Source organism: Prionailurus viverrinus, chromosome D2, assembly GCF_022837055.1.
Source record: "Prionailurus viverrinus isolate Anna chromosome D2, UM_Priviv_1.0, whole genome shotgun sequence".
Lineage (NCBI taxonomy): Eukaryota > Metazoa > Chordata > Mammalia > Carnivora > Felidae > Prionailurus > Prionailurus viverrinus.
In genome coordinates this window covers 4,018,264-4,031,668 of record NC_062571.1, presented here as the reverse complement: position 1 = coordinate 4,031,668, position 13,405 = coordinate 4,018,264, and positions in this window count along the sequence as shown.

Here is a 13,405-nt window from a genome sequence, read left to right as displayed (position 1 = left end):
TTGTGAGTTTGAGCCCCACATCGGGCTCTGTGCCGACAGCTCGGAGCCTGGCACCTGCTTCAGATTCTGTGTCTCCCTCTCTCTCTGCCCCTCCCCTGCTCTCTCTCTCTCTGTCCCTCTCTCTCTGTCTCTCTTTCTCAAAAATGAATAAACATTAACAAAATTTAAAGAAAAAGAAAAATGGAAAAGAGGAAGCAGGAGGGAGAATAGGCAAACATTCTCAAATTCAGGAAAACTGGTTTAACATCCTGTCTTGGTCTATGTTTAAATAACCTAAAATGACCCATTATAAAAATTTATATGGATTTTTTAAAAGTTACTACTTCCCAGGGGTGCTGTGTATAGTCTGGATCTCATCTGTAATTTTACAAGGGATGCAAGGAAGCAGTTATTAATTTTAATTTTAATTCTTTTTTTTTCTATTTTTAAGAAAGAGAGATTGAGAGAGAGACAGAGAAAGAAAGGAATTCTGATAAACTATTGATTTGTTCCCTGCCTGAGTCTGGAAGAGTATTACAGGTGGCGGTTCCCTCGAGGCTCACAGGATGAAAATCTTGACCACGGTGCGGTCATTATCCCCTCATAGTTAAAGGAAAGGCTGTCTACATCGTTAAACACCCTGCCTGCTGACCGAATCAATAATAAATGTGCACAGAACTCATACATAGTAAATGTTAAATAAATGCTGGTTTCTGTTCTTACTAACAGATACATTTCTCTATCTAAGCTACCAGTAGCGAAATTCATGGGCAGAATATATTATAGAATGTGTGGTTTAAATGGGATTGGAAGGAAGGGGCGCCTGGGTGGTTCAGTCGGTTGGGCGTCTGACTTCGCCTCAGGTCATGATCTCACGGCTTGAGTTCGAGCCCCGCGTCAGGCTCTGTGCTGACAGTTTGGAGGCTGGAGCCTGCTTCGGATTCTGTGTCTTTCTCTCTCTCTCTGCCCCTCCCCCGCTCACACTCTGTCTCTCTCTCTCAAAAATAAATAAACATGAAAAACAAAATTTAAGTGGGGTTGGAAGGAATCTCAATACATGTAAAATAAGCCCATAGAGGGAAATTGTACCATAAAATGTATCTCCAAGATCAACAAATGCTGATCATTTTAGTTAAGTAACCTGTGGAATAAAGTAATAGGTAACATAACCGTGACATTCAAAAAACAATTGTCTTCCTCTGCTCACTGATTTCCCAGCAATAGAACCTAGGAATGTGCCTGAAATATGTAAGGTGTTCACCAAATGTTTTCTGAATGAAGAATTACATGTGTGTGCACACCCGCATGCTTAAACGCACGTGCACGTGTAACTGCCCAGGAGGACTAAGTGTCTCAGTTGGAGCAAAGGTGTTAAAAGAAATAAGGGCCTCGGGTGGCAACCACTTCACTAGAGGAAGTAAGATCTCTATTCGTGACAGGTGTCTCCATGGCCACTTCCCATCCGTCCCCTTTCTGTCCCTGCCGGCACCCCACCAGTGTCCTCAATCACACTATGTAGGCCAATGGGAATTTGAGGAGGCAGGTAATTTCTGTAATTCTCTTGCAATTTGAACGGTCTGGGACAAATAGCAGCAGGAACACTGAGGTGTTCACATCACCCAGCCAGCTGACTCCCGGTTGAGTCTCGTCATACAAGGTACCCCTGCCACTTGGTACCCAGATGTGTGCACCTCTCAGGCAGTGCTGTGACTGATTTCCTGCTGGGGCTCGTGCCATGGTCATCACTGGTGGCGGACTGCACACCGCGGAGCTCTTCGCGTGCTGCTTAGGCTCAGAGGGCTTCCATGCAGGACTCTGTGTCTCCTGTTGAGTGTTCATGCAGGATCGAAGGCTGGAGAGGAGAGAGGGTCCTGAGAAGGAGTCCATATTCTCCTATGGCGGAGTTATTTTCATATTGTTGCTTATTTTCCATTCATTCACATTTACCCGATATGAAATAGATCCAGGGCTAGACAGAGCCACCACAAGGCTAACAGTAATTAAGATGGCATAAATATTTTACTTGCACTGGTTTCCACCTGCGTTGTGTCAAAAGAACCCTGTGGAAAGAGCCACAGTAACAGCCTGCCTTCTTGGGGAAATGCTTTTCTCAGAAGAATCACATTTGGCTGACTCTTGTGCTCTTAAGTGTGAGACATCCACCTGTATTATTTATAACTAAGAACAATTATCAGCGTGAGAGGACTGCCCACACAGAGAAAGGTCTTCTTTGACTCGTAGCTTGTGAGATACCTTATAAAAACGTAATTTGGTTTTTATATAAAGTATTAATTGTGATAAAATTGTATTTCCGCTTCTCAGTCTTCCGGCTATTAGTACAAAAATTTGAAAATCTCAGCTTCCTTTGCTCTGTATTCGTTTGATTTGCGTGATGTCGTGTGAATTAAGAAATCTCCTTCCAACACAGGGCAATTTCTTGTGAAGGTCGCACACCGATATGCCATTTTCTCCTTTGAGAACATTTTCTTGTACCTCATCTTTTTTCTATAAAATGGAAATGCTTTTACATACAACTTGCCATTTCATACTGGTATTGAATGAATAACTAAGACATGTCTCAATGTTTTTTTTCTTCTTCACAAGGGAAAGACATACTGCAAAGGCTGCATTCTGTTGTTGTAGATTTTCTGTTTTACAGTGATTGTGCATTCTTTAAGGTTATTGTCATTTAGATCTGTATTTTGAGTTTTTTCTTCATTTGGCTGGATATTCTAAGCTCTCCTAGTTGAATAATAAAGGTCCTACTTGGCTTTTGTCTTCCTGCCATTACAAGATCCTTATGGGTACATATTACGCATCTTTTAAACAGAGGAAAGCCTGTCTATCATTCACACCGTCAGGATGGGAGGGAAATTTTTATATTGCTGGCCAGACTATTTCACTGAGTCCAATTTCACAAGCCATTAACACTCTGAAAGGGGGAATTAATTTGAATGTCTATCATAGTCTAGAAAGGGGGTCAAAATATTGGGAAATATTATTCGGTTGACCTCTTAGAAAGGACAGATGGATGGCAAAGATGAATTCATATGTTTAGTAAATAAGATGGGGGGAATTTTCTCACTTAAGTATTCATTAAGAATTTCAAAAGCGTCCTCGTTGTCCTTGGTGCAGTTCTAGAACAGATCCAGAAAGCGAGAAGTCTACACAGAGAGCTCTGAAGTGAGCTCAGAGACAAATACACACGTGGCATTCAGGTAACTAGAAAGAAACACACAGACGTGTGGGGTTGTGAAATCGGTGTCAGGCATCACAAACAGAAGTGATTGCCTTTACGGACATTATAACAGCCACCAATTCAGTGTATTAAGAAGCATAAATAGAAAGGGCAACCGGTTAGGAATAGAGTAGCCGCTCCTCCCAGCAGCTGTTATTCGATGGATGCGCAAGTCAAATGGAAATGGTCAGCTTTTCCTCCCCTAACTCCCCCTCCTCCTTCTCCTCCTCCTCCTCCTCCTCCTCCTCCTCCTCTTTCTCTTCCCCCTTCTCCTTCCCATCTTCTTTCACATTCATCTCTTCAAAGTGGGGAAGGACCTTACGATGAGAAAAACAGAACCCAGGATTCTCAGGTCAGAAGCAACGGGCATAGGGCCCAGTCAGAGACGAGCGGCGAGGTCCCAAGGTGAAGCCGGCATCCGCGGGGATGTTCTGATTGGCGGTAGTAACAACACTGCTGCTCTCCCCCTACTGTCACCAGCACTACTGGTATCTACAGTACCTGCTCATCGAGCACGTTGGCAGAGAGAGATTAAGTGGATTTCATGAGTTCTCCCTACAGGGAGTGTCAGAACAAGAAGGTGAAAGCAAAGCTGTCTGACTCCGGAGCCCGAACGCTTAATCACAAGATACCCCATTACAAGGAGTTTCAAAGAGTTGGTATTGTTTCCAGGGGACGGTGGTATTGTTACTTCTTCAGGAAGAAGTCCAGAAATAGTTTGCCTTTTTTTTTATTTAAAAAAAATATATATATGTATATGTATATATATATATATTTGTTTTTGAGAGAGAGAGAGAGAGAGAGAGAGAGAGAGCGAGTGAGCGAGCTAGCTGGGGAGGGCCAGAGAGAGAGGGAGACACAGAATCGGAAGCAGGCTCCAGGCTCTGAGCTGTCAGCACAGAGCCCAATGTAGGGCTCAAACTCACGGACTGCGAGATCATGACCTGAGACGAAGCTGGATGTGTAAGCGACTGAGCCACCACCCAGGCGCCCGATGTTTTGCCTTTCAATCTAGATTTCAAGACTTTGTTGAAGATCCTGAAACAAGAGGTATTTCAGGGAACATTATGGTTCAAGATTTGAAACCTTGTGTCTGAGACCATTTCTTGCCCTTAAGTGTGGAAGCAAAGTCAAGGCTTGGAGAAGGCTCTGTGCTGTGCATGAACTCTGCATTCTCCTCTGCATTTTCCACTTTTAATTGCCTGCTTATCCCTTCAGGAGGGGGCGGGTTTAGGCCGTCTTGTCACCAGTCAGGGGCACGAGCATATGGGGAACACTCTCCCAGGGCCCACTCTGGGGCCTGCACCTGGGATGAAGTTCTCTCCTCTTACTGATGACTTACTTGGCAAACCGATGGCCAAGAACTGCAGGATTAGATAGAAGAGTGGTTAATACATCAGATAGCCAAATATCTTAACAGGGTTGATTTATGGGCAGAGTATACCAAGATTGAATATAGAATCATATAACCAAAGTGAATGGAAACGTCTTCATTTGCATCTAGGTAAGTAACCACAAAACCACAAAATGTTGTGGTGAGGCTTCGCAGGCACTTGTGTGAAAACTGAGAGGTTTTATAGGATATAACACTCAAGGTGCATCAGCACCGTAAGAGCACAAACCCCCGAGTCAGCAAAGATTCCTTCAGACCAGGAGGCCTGACCTGCTATACACCATCTGTCTGAAATCACATTTCCTTATTTGCAGGATAGTTAATCTTATAGAGGAGAGACTGGGTGGCTCAGTCGTTTAAGCGTCAGACTCTTGATTTCGGCTCAGGTCATGATCTCAGAGTTCATGAGTTCGAATCCCACGTTGGGCTCCACGCTGACAGTGCGGAGCCTGCTTGGGATTCTCTCTCTCTCTTCCTCTCTCTGCCCCTTCCCCACTTGCTCTCTCTGTCAGTCTCTCTCTCTCTCTCTCTCTCTCTCTCTCTCAAAATAAATAAACTGAAAAAAAATTAAAACAATAGAAATTTCACCAGAAGAGATCATTTATTATAAATGCAGCTCCTGGCATAAAGCCACCATTCAAAAAAGAAAAAAAATCTGACATTGTGACTCTTTATCAGATCAATAACTCTTATGCAAAGTGAGCCTGCATTTAAAGTACTTAAATGCTAAGTACAGGGGCAGTCACAATCCTGCTTTATTGAGAGGAGGTTGGAGCAAGCGGGAATGACTTCAGAAGGGGGCTAATCTAGTTGATAAGACTCTCAAAATCATGGCACACAGGAAGCAGGGGAAAATGAGAATGTTAAAAAGATGGAAATTATGTACATTGAGTAGAGTCAATCCAGACCTCTTGATGTACTGGACATGCAATGCAGCACTGAGCTTTTCTGCATCAGGAGAGAAAATGTTCCCTTGGCCCTACTTATATGCGAGCTGGGAACTCATTTTGAAGGCTTAGGTTGTATTTCAGAAGTTCGGGTCAGAGGATGGTTGGGGGTAGTTGTATTGGCCTGGTGAGATGGCACATCACCATCAGGTAATGGAGAGGGAGGAGCCAGAATACACGCCCATCTGCGAGGACCGACCGCTGGCTTTTGTCTCATCACGCCTGAGGTGCAAGTCCACCCCCCACCACTCTGGTTCTCTATCTCCTGGTGGACTACAGACTCTTACCTTTAAAGCCTTTCAGGTCGGCAACATAGAGCAGCAGAAGTGCCGAAACGTTGACGTAGAGCCTGCACTGATGACAGAAGGGATCCCGCAGGTGTACCGCTGGAGAAGATGCTCCCGTGTTTTACTGACCAGTCTCAGGCCTGTAGACGAGGCCCAGCTCCGAGGCCAGACAGAGGGCGTGACACAAAAGAGCCTGCAGGGCAAAACGGATACACCACCACTCCCTGACCAAAGCCCGCACTTACCTACCGAAAATTTCTCTACCAAAAACGCTTGCATTTGTGCATTTCCCGGTAACCCTAGCCTTCAATACACGAGATAACCGGAAAGGGGGTTGCCATGGCAAGAACAAAAACAAAAACACGAAAATGAATGAAGTATTTGGTGTGTTATTAGCAAACATGCCTTTGTTCAAAAACAAGCATACTTCTAATGAAAATAAACATCTTAGTACAAGCAGCTGACCCATCTGACAGGCAGCTTGGCTCATTTTAATTAGGAGAGGTGTCCTCCTTTTAACCGCAATTGGGGCATGAACTGAACCCCAGCGGCTGTGTTCATCTGAGACAAAGAGTGCTCTTAAATACAATAGGTTTGGGGCGCCTGGGTGGCGCAGTCGGTTGGGCGTCCGACTTCAGCCAGGTCACGATCTCGCGGTCCGTGAGTTCGAGCCCCGCGTCGGGCTCTGGGCTGATGGCTCCGATTCTGTGTCTCCCTCTCTCTGCCCCTCCCCCATTCATGCTCTGTCTCTCTCTTTCCCAAAAATAAATAAACGTTGAAAAAAAATTAAATACAATAGGGCAGCTCTGAATGTGTGATACAGAAAAGAGGGCCTAAGTCACTTTATTTTCTCCATACAATTCAATGTGTATAAAATATTTTAATGGCCACAAAGGTATGATGCTCCCTGAGAACAAACAGCATCTAATTTAATTTAGATCCCCTTAATATTTTCTCTTTCCTCTATTTATATTTCTTCCATCCTGTTGGACACATTATTGTAGCTCAATGTGTCGATCTGGTCTTTCCTTCTAATGCTTCCTTCCCATGGATTGTAACTCGGCAAATTCCATCTTCATTAATCAGAAGTCATAATTCAGAACAGGTTTTCATAAGGATAATATTGAAGGTGATATTTTCTTTCTTTTTTTTCTTCGTATGACCAGTATCTCCAGTGTGATATAAACTGCAGGATTTTGAGAGGATGCTTGTTGTAAAATATTGTAATCAGTGAAATATTGTTCATACTTTCTGGGAAATTGTCTATTTGCCATTGCATGCAAATGAAATCTATTTACATCCTTCGGTTTTCTTTTTGTGGAATTTTATTGCTCTATTACTAACAATCAAAATGAAATGTTTATATTAACATTAATAGCTTGGATGATAGTTAGTACAACATATAATAATTTTTCTAGGTAAATTGCTTTTTTCCCCCAATTCCCTTAAAAAATCTGTGCCTGGGAGGGAGATTTGTTCCTGCAAGATAAGTTTTGGAATCAGAAAATGTTTTCTTGCTAGCTTCTTTTCAGAGTCAGCGGCGTTGTATTATCTTTTAAAAATTGGATATTTTTATTCTTTTTTTTTAATGTCAAGGAAAGTCTACCTGAGGACAGTTTCTGATACAAGTTTTGCTTATACAAGAGAAATGTAGACATGCACAGACAGGCAGAGGGACAGATACAGGTAGAACATAAATATTTGCCCCTCTCTAAGACCCAGAAATGTCTGGGCAGATCTCATGTGTGTTTGGGGTGGGCTGTCTGTAGCTTTCTATGAACTGAAGTGATTTTCTTGGACGGACAGTGCCTGCTGGACACGTAGTCCCTGCAGGCTGATAGGAGCAGCGTGGTCTCTGTGGCCTTGGGAACCCATGTCTGAATGTGAGGAGGAATGCAGGGATGAATGCTGCCTGAAGGGCTGGATTTTACAGCACTTTTTCCAAGATATATTGTGTGTCTTTATGTGGCTTTGCTACAGAGTCTAATACCCAGGAAACATCCATGAAGCACTTGTTAAATCAGTAAATTATGGAATGAGAGTCAATTAAATACACTAGGTGCATCCACAGAGACTGCCTTCAAACTCTAAATGTTTCAAATGCTGGCTCAGGGTGGTTGGAGTATCGTCCAAGAAAGAGCATAGGCCAGATTTAATAGTAAGTAATTTGCAGTCTTCAAATACTACCCCAGGAAGAACATTATGGCCCCTCCAGTAACGCTGACGTGTCATCTAAGGGTCTAAGTCTAGTGAACTTGCCTTAGGCATTCTATGCCCCACACTTTCGGGGGTCTCCCTGAGCATCAGCACTTGCAGATACTGTGAGACTCGATGTCTTCTGTCCTTGCTGGAAGCTAAAAATCAACAGAAGCCTCACCACCATGAAGTTCAACCTACTGAGGCTTGCGGTGGTCTAGAAAGGGCGACATGTACTTGAGGGCAGCTCAGACAGCACGATGCTCGAGGCCCAAAACACAGGAAGTCAGTGGGCTAGTCGGCCTTCGAGATGGATGCGAAGGGATCCCAGGGGCCAAGAAAATCTACTCAATTTTCCTCAAAGAATATAAGAGAAATGGTAATTTACTTTATCTGCATGTAAATCAAGCTGTGGGCTAAGAATCAGGGTCACCTGTCCAATTAGCTTTTCTTTCCTGTCTCTGAGAGACAACTGTGTGCTTTTGCTACATGATTAAGGAAGTACTACTGTTGAGTCCCAAGAAGGCTTGCTCTGGAGTGCTTTCCTGTTGTGCCGTGTGCGGAATGTGTTCAAATAGTTGACTCAGCAATTCCTTTAGACACCTGCCTCTTCCCACCTTCAAAGAGTATCCCTTTGCAGAGAAGCTACTGTAAATTGGAAAAACTGACTTTATTGTTATAGTCCAATGATCGTGAGACTGTAATTCAAACCCGGTTTAGATCTTCTGGGAATAAGAAAAATATCAGCAGCAAATCTTTAACAAGGTCCTTGGTGTGGTTCGTGTAACAGTTTTTCTCTCAGTCGGGTCAAAAATGCTGAGACTTGCTCCCCTTTTATACTTGGCTCTTGCAATCAATTTTAATTTTTTACTGTCAGAGTAGTAGATTGGAATAGTAGATTGGAAATAAATAAAATGTGAAATGTGAAGCATAGCAAATATGAGAAGTAGCTGTCAATTACTGTCCAGGCAATAAAACCAAAAAAGGTAAGTATATTAACAAGAATAAACAAACATCATTGTAGAGGATGATGTATAACTAATCATATTGTGGTATATTGAGTGCCCTCATGAAAGCAGGTTAAAAGAAACCATTTATTGTAGGGTTTTCATCAGACAGAAATTATAGGCAAGAGTTTCTGGGCTGAATACTTCATGGATTAAAAAAGAAAGAAAGAGAGAGAGGAAGGAAGGAAGGAAGGAAGGAAGGAAGGAAGGAAGGAAGGAAGAAGGAAGGAAGGAAGGAAGGAAGGAAGGAAGGAAGGAAGAATGAATGAATCAGGTATTATCCAGTGTTGGCTAGCTTTAAAAGGCTTATTATCAAGCCCTGTTGTCTTCAATGCATGGGAGCCGTGACCCACTCTGGCATTTCCTCAGCAATGCTCATTTGTCGGGTCACACTTAGCTCAGGCTGCAATGTTTTAAACAACAGAAATGCACCTGCTTTAACGTGTCCACCAAGCCATCACCAGGCTACAGAATGCTTTCTAAGGCCGTGTCCAAATGCTGCCGGGACAACCAGTCTCAGGATGTGGTCCAGGATCACCGTAGACCACACTGGGGCACCAAACACATCTGTTAGGATGGCACCCCCTCGCTTCTAGCCAGGTCTGTTGGGGGGTTCCTCTTGTATGATACCAGATAGACATGTATACTTACGTGATACCGTATGTGTTTGCAAACATGTGAGCTCTCGCCTTGGAAAATGTACAGCCAACACACACGAGTGCTGTTCCTCCTGGGATTGGAGGTCTAGTTAACATCCAAGGAAATTTGCCTTTTTGAGGTATACGGTTCTGAGTGTTGACAAACATTTAGAGCTGTAACCACCACCACAATCAAACACAGCATTTCCGATAGACCAGAGAGTTGCTTAATGCCCTTTCGGACCCTCCGCCTCTGCCCACTTCTTGTTCCATCTCCCGAGTGTTGCCTCTTTCCTCAGAATATCACATAAATGGAACCACATCATACAAATCCTCTGTCTTTGGCTTCTTTAACCCAGCATAACGCTTTGAAGATATACCCATTTTGTCGATTAGATGAGTTGTATTTATTTATTTGTTTATTTGCTTATTTATTTATCAAGTGGTATTCCGTTTAGGAATATACCGCATTTGTTTACCCATCCACAGGTTGATGAATGTTTTGTTTTTTCATACAATGCAAGTCTTTGTGTAGTATGCTGTCACTTTTCTTGAGTAAGTAGGGGACAGTAGGATTTGTGTTGTATGGTAAGTATCTTAATTAAAAAAAAAAGTTGTCCAGCTGTTTTCCAAAATGGCTTTAGCATTTTGCATTATCACTAGCAATGTGCAAGTGTCAGGCGCTCTGTATGTGCTCCATTTCTTAGTATTATGAGCTAGGGTTTTGTTGTTTGTTGTTTTGTTTTGGTTTGCTCTGGTTTTATTGATTTATTTAGTTTGGCCCTTCCAGTAAGTATGATTGGTATCGAATAGTGATTTCAGTTTGCATTTCCTTCATCATTAGTTATTCTCAATATATTTTCATATCACTGTCTGTTATTTGTTTCTTTTTGGTAAGGTGTCTCATCACGTAATTTTCATATAACTATATATGTATATATGTGTGTGTGTGTGTGTGTGCATGTATGTGTGTGACTGTATATTATGTTAGCACATGTGTTGTATACATGTTAAATCCTTTACCAGGTAGGTATTTTGAATATATCCTATCTCAGTTTTCATGTTTTTCTGTCCTTAACTGTATCTTTTGAAGAGCAAATTTTAACAATTTAAATGAATATCAGTTCATCAAAATATATGATTTTTTTGGTGGTTCATGCTTTTTGTTTGAACCAAGGTTACAAATATTATTTTCCAGGTTTCCCTGTAGAAGTCACAGGTTTCACATTCACTATTCGCTCTCTTTATTTTTACATGTCATAATGCGTAACTGCCTCATACCTTTTCAAAATTTGATCCATTTCATATTATTTTTACATGTTATCATGTATATTTTTATTTACTAAATGTATTATCTTTTAATTTGAAACATTATAAATGGATAAGAAGCTGTGACTGTTTTGTATAGGTAGGTTCCTTATACCGTGCCTTCAGTTTCCCCACCAGTAAAATCTTCCATTACTGTAGTATATTAAACACAGGAGACAGACATCAAGTTTATTCATATTTCGCCAACCTTACGGACATTCACATGTGCATGGTGTGTGTGCTCACGTGACATGTGGCTGCATGTGTACAGTCATGTAATTCTCTCTCACTAGCACCAAAATACAGAATGGACCCAGCACCTCACAGCTCCCTACACTATGCCTTTATTGCCCTCCGCCACCCAATTCCTTCCCTGAGCCTGGCAATCTCTAATCTGTCCTCCAACTCTGTAATTTGTTATTTCAAGAATTTTGTATAAGGAGAAGTCCACAGTATGTAACCTTTTAATATTTGCTTTAAAAAAAAAATTAAGGGGCGCCTGGGTGGCTCAGTCACTTGGGTGGCCGACTTCGGCTCAGGTCATGATCTCGCAGTCTGTGAGTTCAAGCCCCACGTCGGGCTCTGTGCTGACAGCTCAGAGCCTGGAGCCTGTTTCAGATTCTGTGTCTCCCTCTCTCTGACCCTCCCCCGTTCATGCTCTGTCTCTCTCTGTGTCAAAAATAAATAAACATTAAAAAAAAATTAAAAAAAAAAAACCTTAAGCATGGGACACCTGGGTGGCTTAGTCGGTTGGGTGTCCAACTTTGGCTCAGGTCATGATTTTGCTGCTCGTGGGTTCAAGCCCCACGTCGGGCTCTGTGCTGACAGCTCAGAGCCTGGAGCCTGTTTCAGATTCTGTGTCTCCCTCTCTCTGACCCTCCCCCGTTCATGCTCTGTCTCTCTCTGTGTCAAAAATAAATAAACATTAAAAAAAAATTAAAAAAAAAAAACCTTAAGCATGGGACACCTGGGTGGCTTAGTCGGTTGGGTGTCCAACTTTGGCTCAGGTCATGATTTTGCTGCTCGTGGGTTCAAGCCCCACGTCGGGCTCAGTGCTGACAGCTCAGAGCCTGGAGCCTGCTTTGGATTCTGTGTCTCCCCCTCTCTCTGTCCCTCCCATGCTCGTGTCCTGTCTCTCTCTGTCTCTCAATAATGAATAAATGTTAAAAATTTTTTTAAAAATTAAGCATAATAGCCTTGCAGTGCATCCAAGTCATTTCACATATCTATATTCTGTTCCTTCTTATTACTGAGTAGTATTTCACGGTTAGGATGTATCCTGGTTGGACTAATCACTCACTGAAGGACACCTGAGTTGTTTCCAGTTTGGGGATATCACAAAAGGAAGCTGATGTTAACATTCCTGTACGTATTATGTGAGAGGAATTTCCATTTCTCTGAGATAAACATTTCAGTGGCACAATTGCTGAGTCATACGGGTGGTCGCATGTTTAGATTTTCTAAGAAAGTGACAAAATCTTCCCTTCCCACTAGCACCATGCTCTGTTCCCATTTCCCCACATCCTCACCAGCAAGTGTTAGGCTTTTCATGACCTTTCGTGTAGCCGTTCCGATAGGAGTGTGGCTGTTTCTAGTCTCAGTCTTAATTCCCATCTCCTTAGTGGGATTGGTCCATTTTCTATGCTTGTCTGCCACTGGATAAAATATCTGTTCATGTCTGTTATACATTTTCTAATTAGATTTTTCTCCTGTTACGTTGTGGGAAATCTGTATATATTCTGGACACGAGTCCTATATCAAATAAGTGGTTTGGAAATACTATCTCCCAGTCTGTACCTTGTCATTTCATCTTATTTTCTTTTTTTTAAGTTTCTTTCTTTCTTTATTTTCAGAGAGACAGAGACAGCATGAGTGGGGGAGGGGCAGAAAGAGAGGGAGAGAGAGAATCCCAAGCAGGCTCCATGCTTCCAGCACAGAACCTGATGCGGCGCTTGAACCCACAAAACCAAGAGATGGTAACCTGAACTGAAACCAAGAGTCGGATGCTTAACCGACTGAACCACCCAGGTGCCCCGTCATTTCATCTTCTTAATGTTTTTCACACAGACCAACTAATAGTAATAACAATAATAATGTCTACAAACAATTCACCTGGCCCTAAATTTGAAGAATTTCCCCTGTTTTTTACTCAATTTTCTTTTTTTTTTTTTTTTAGTTTTACATCTTAAATATAAATCTGAGATCAACTGAGTTAACTTTTCTATAATGTGGGGATTAGGTAGAGTTTCTTTCTTTCCTCTCCTCTCCTCTCCTCTCGTCTCCTCTCCTCTCGTCTCCTCTCCTCTCCTCTCCTCTCCTCTCCCCTCCCCTCCCCTCCCCTCCCCTCCCCTCCCCTCCCCTCCCCTCCCCTCTCCTCTCTCCTCTCCTCTCCTCTCCTCTCCTCTCCCCCCT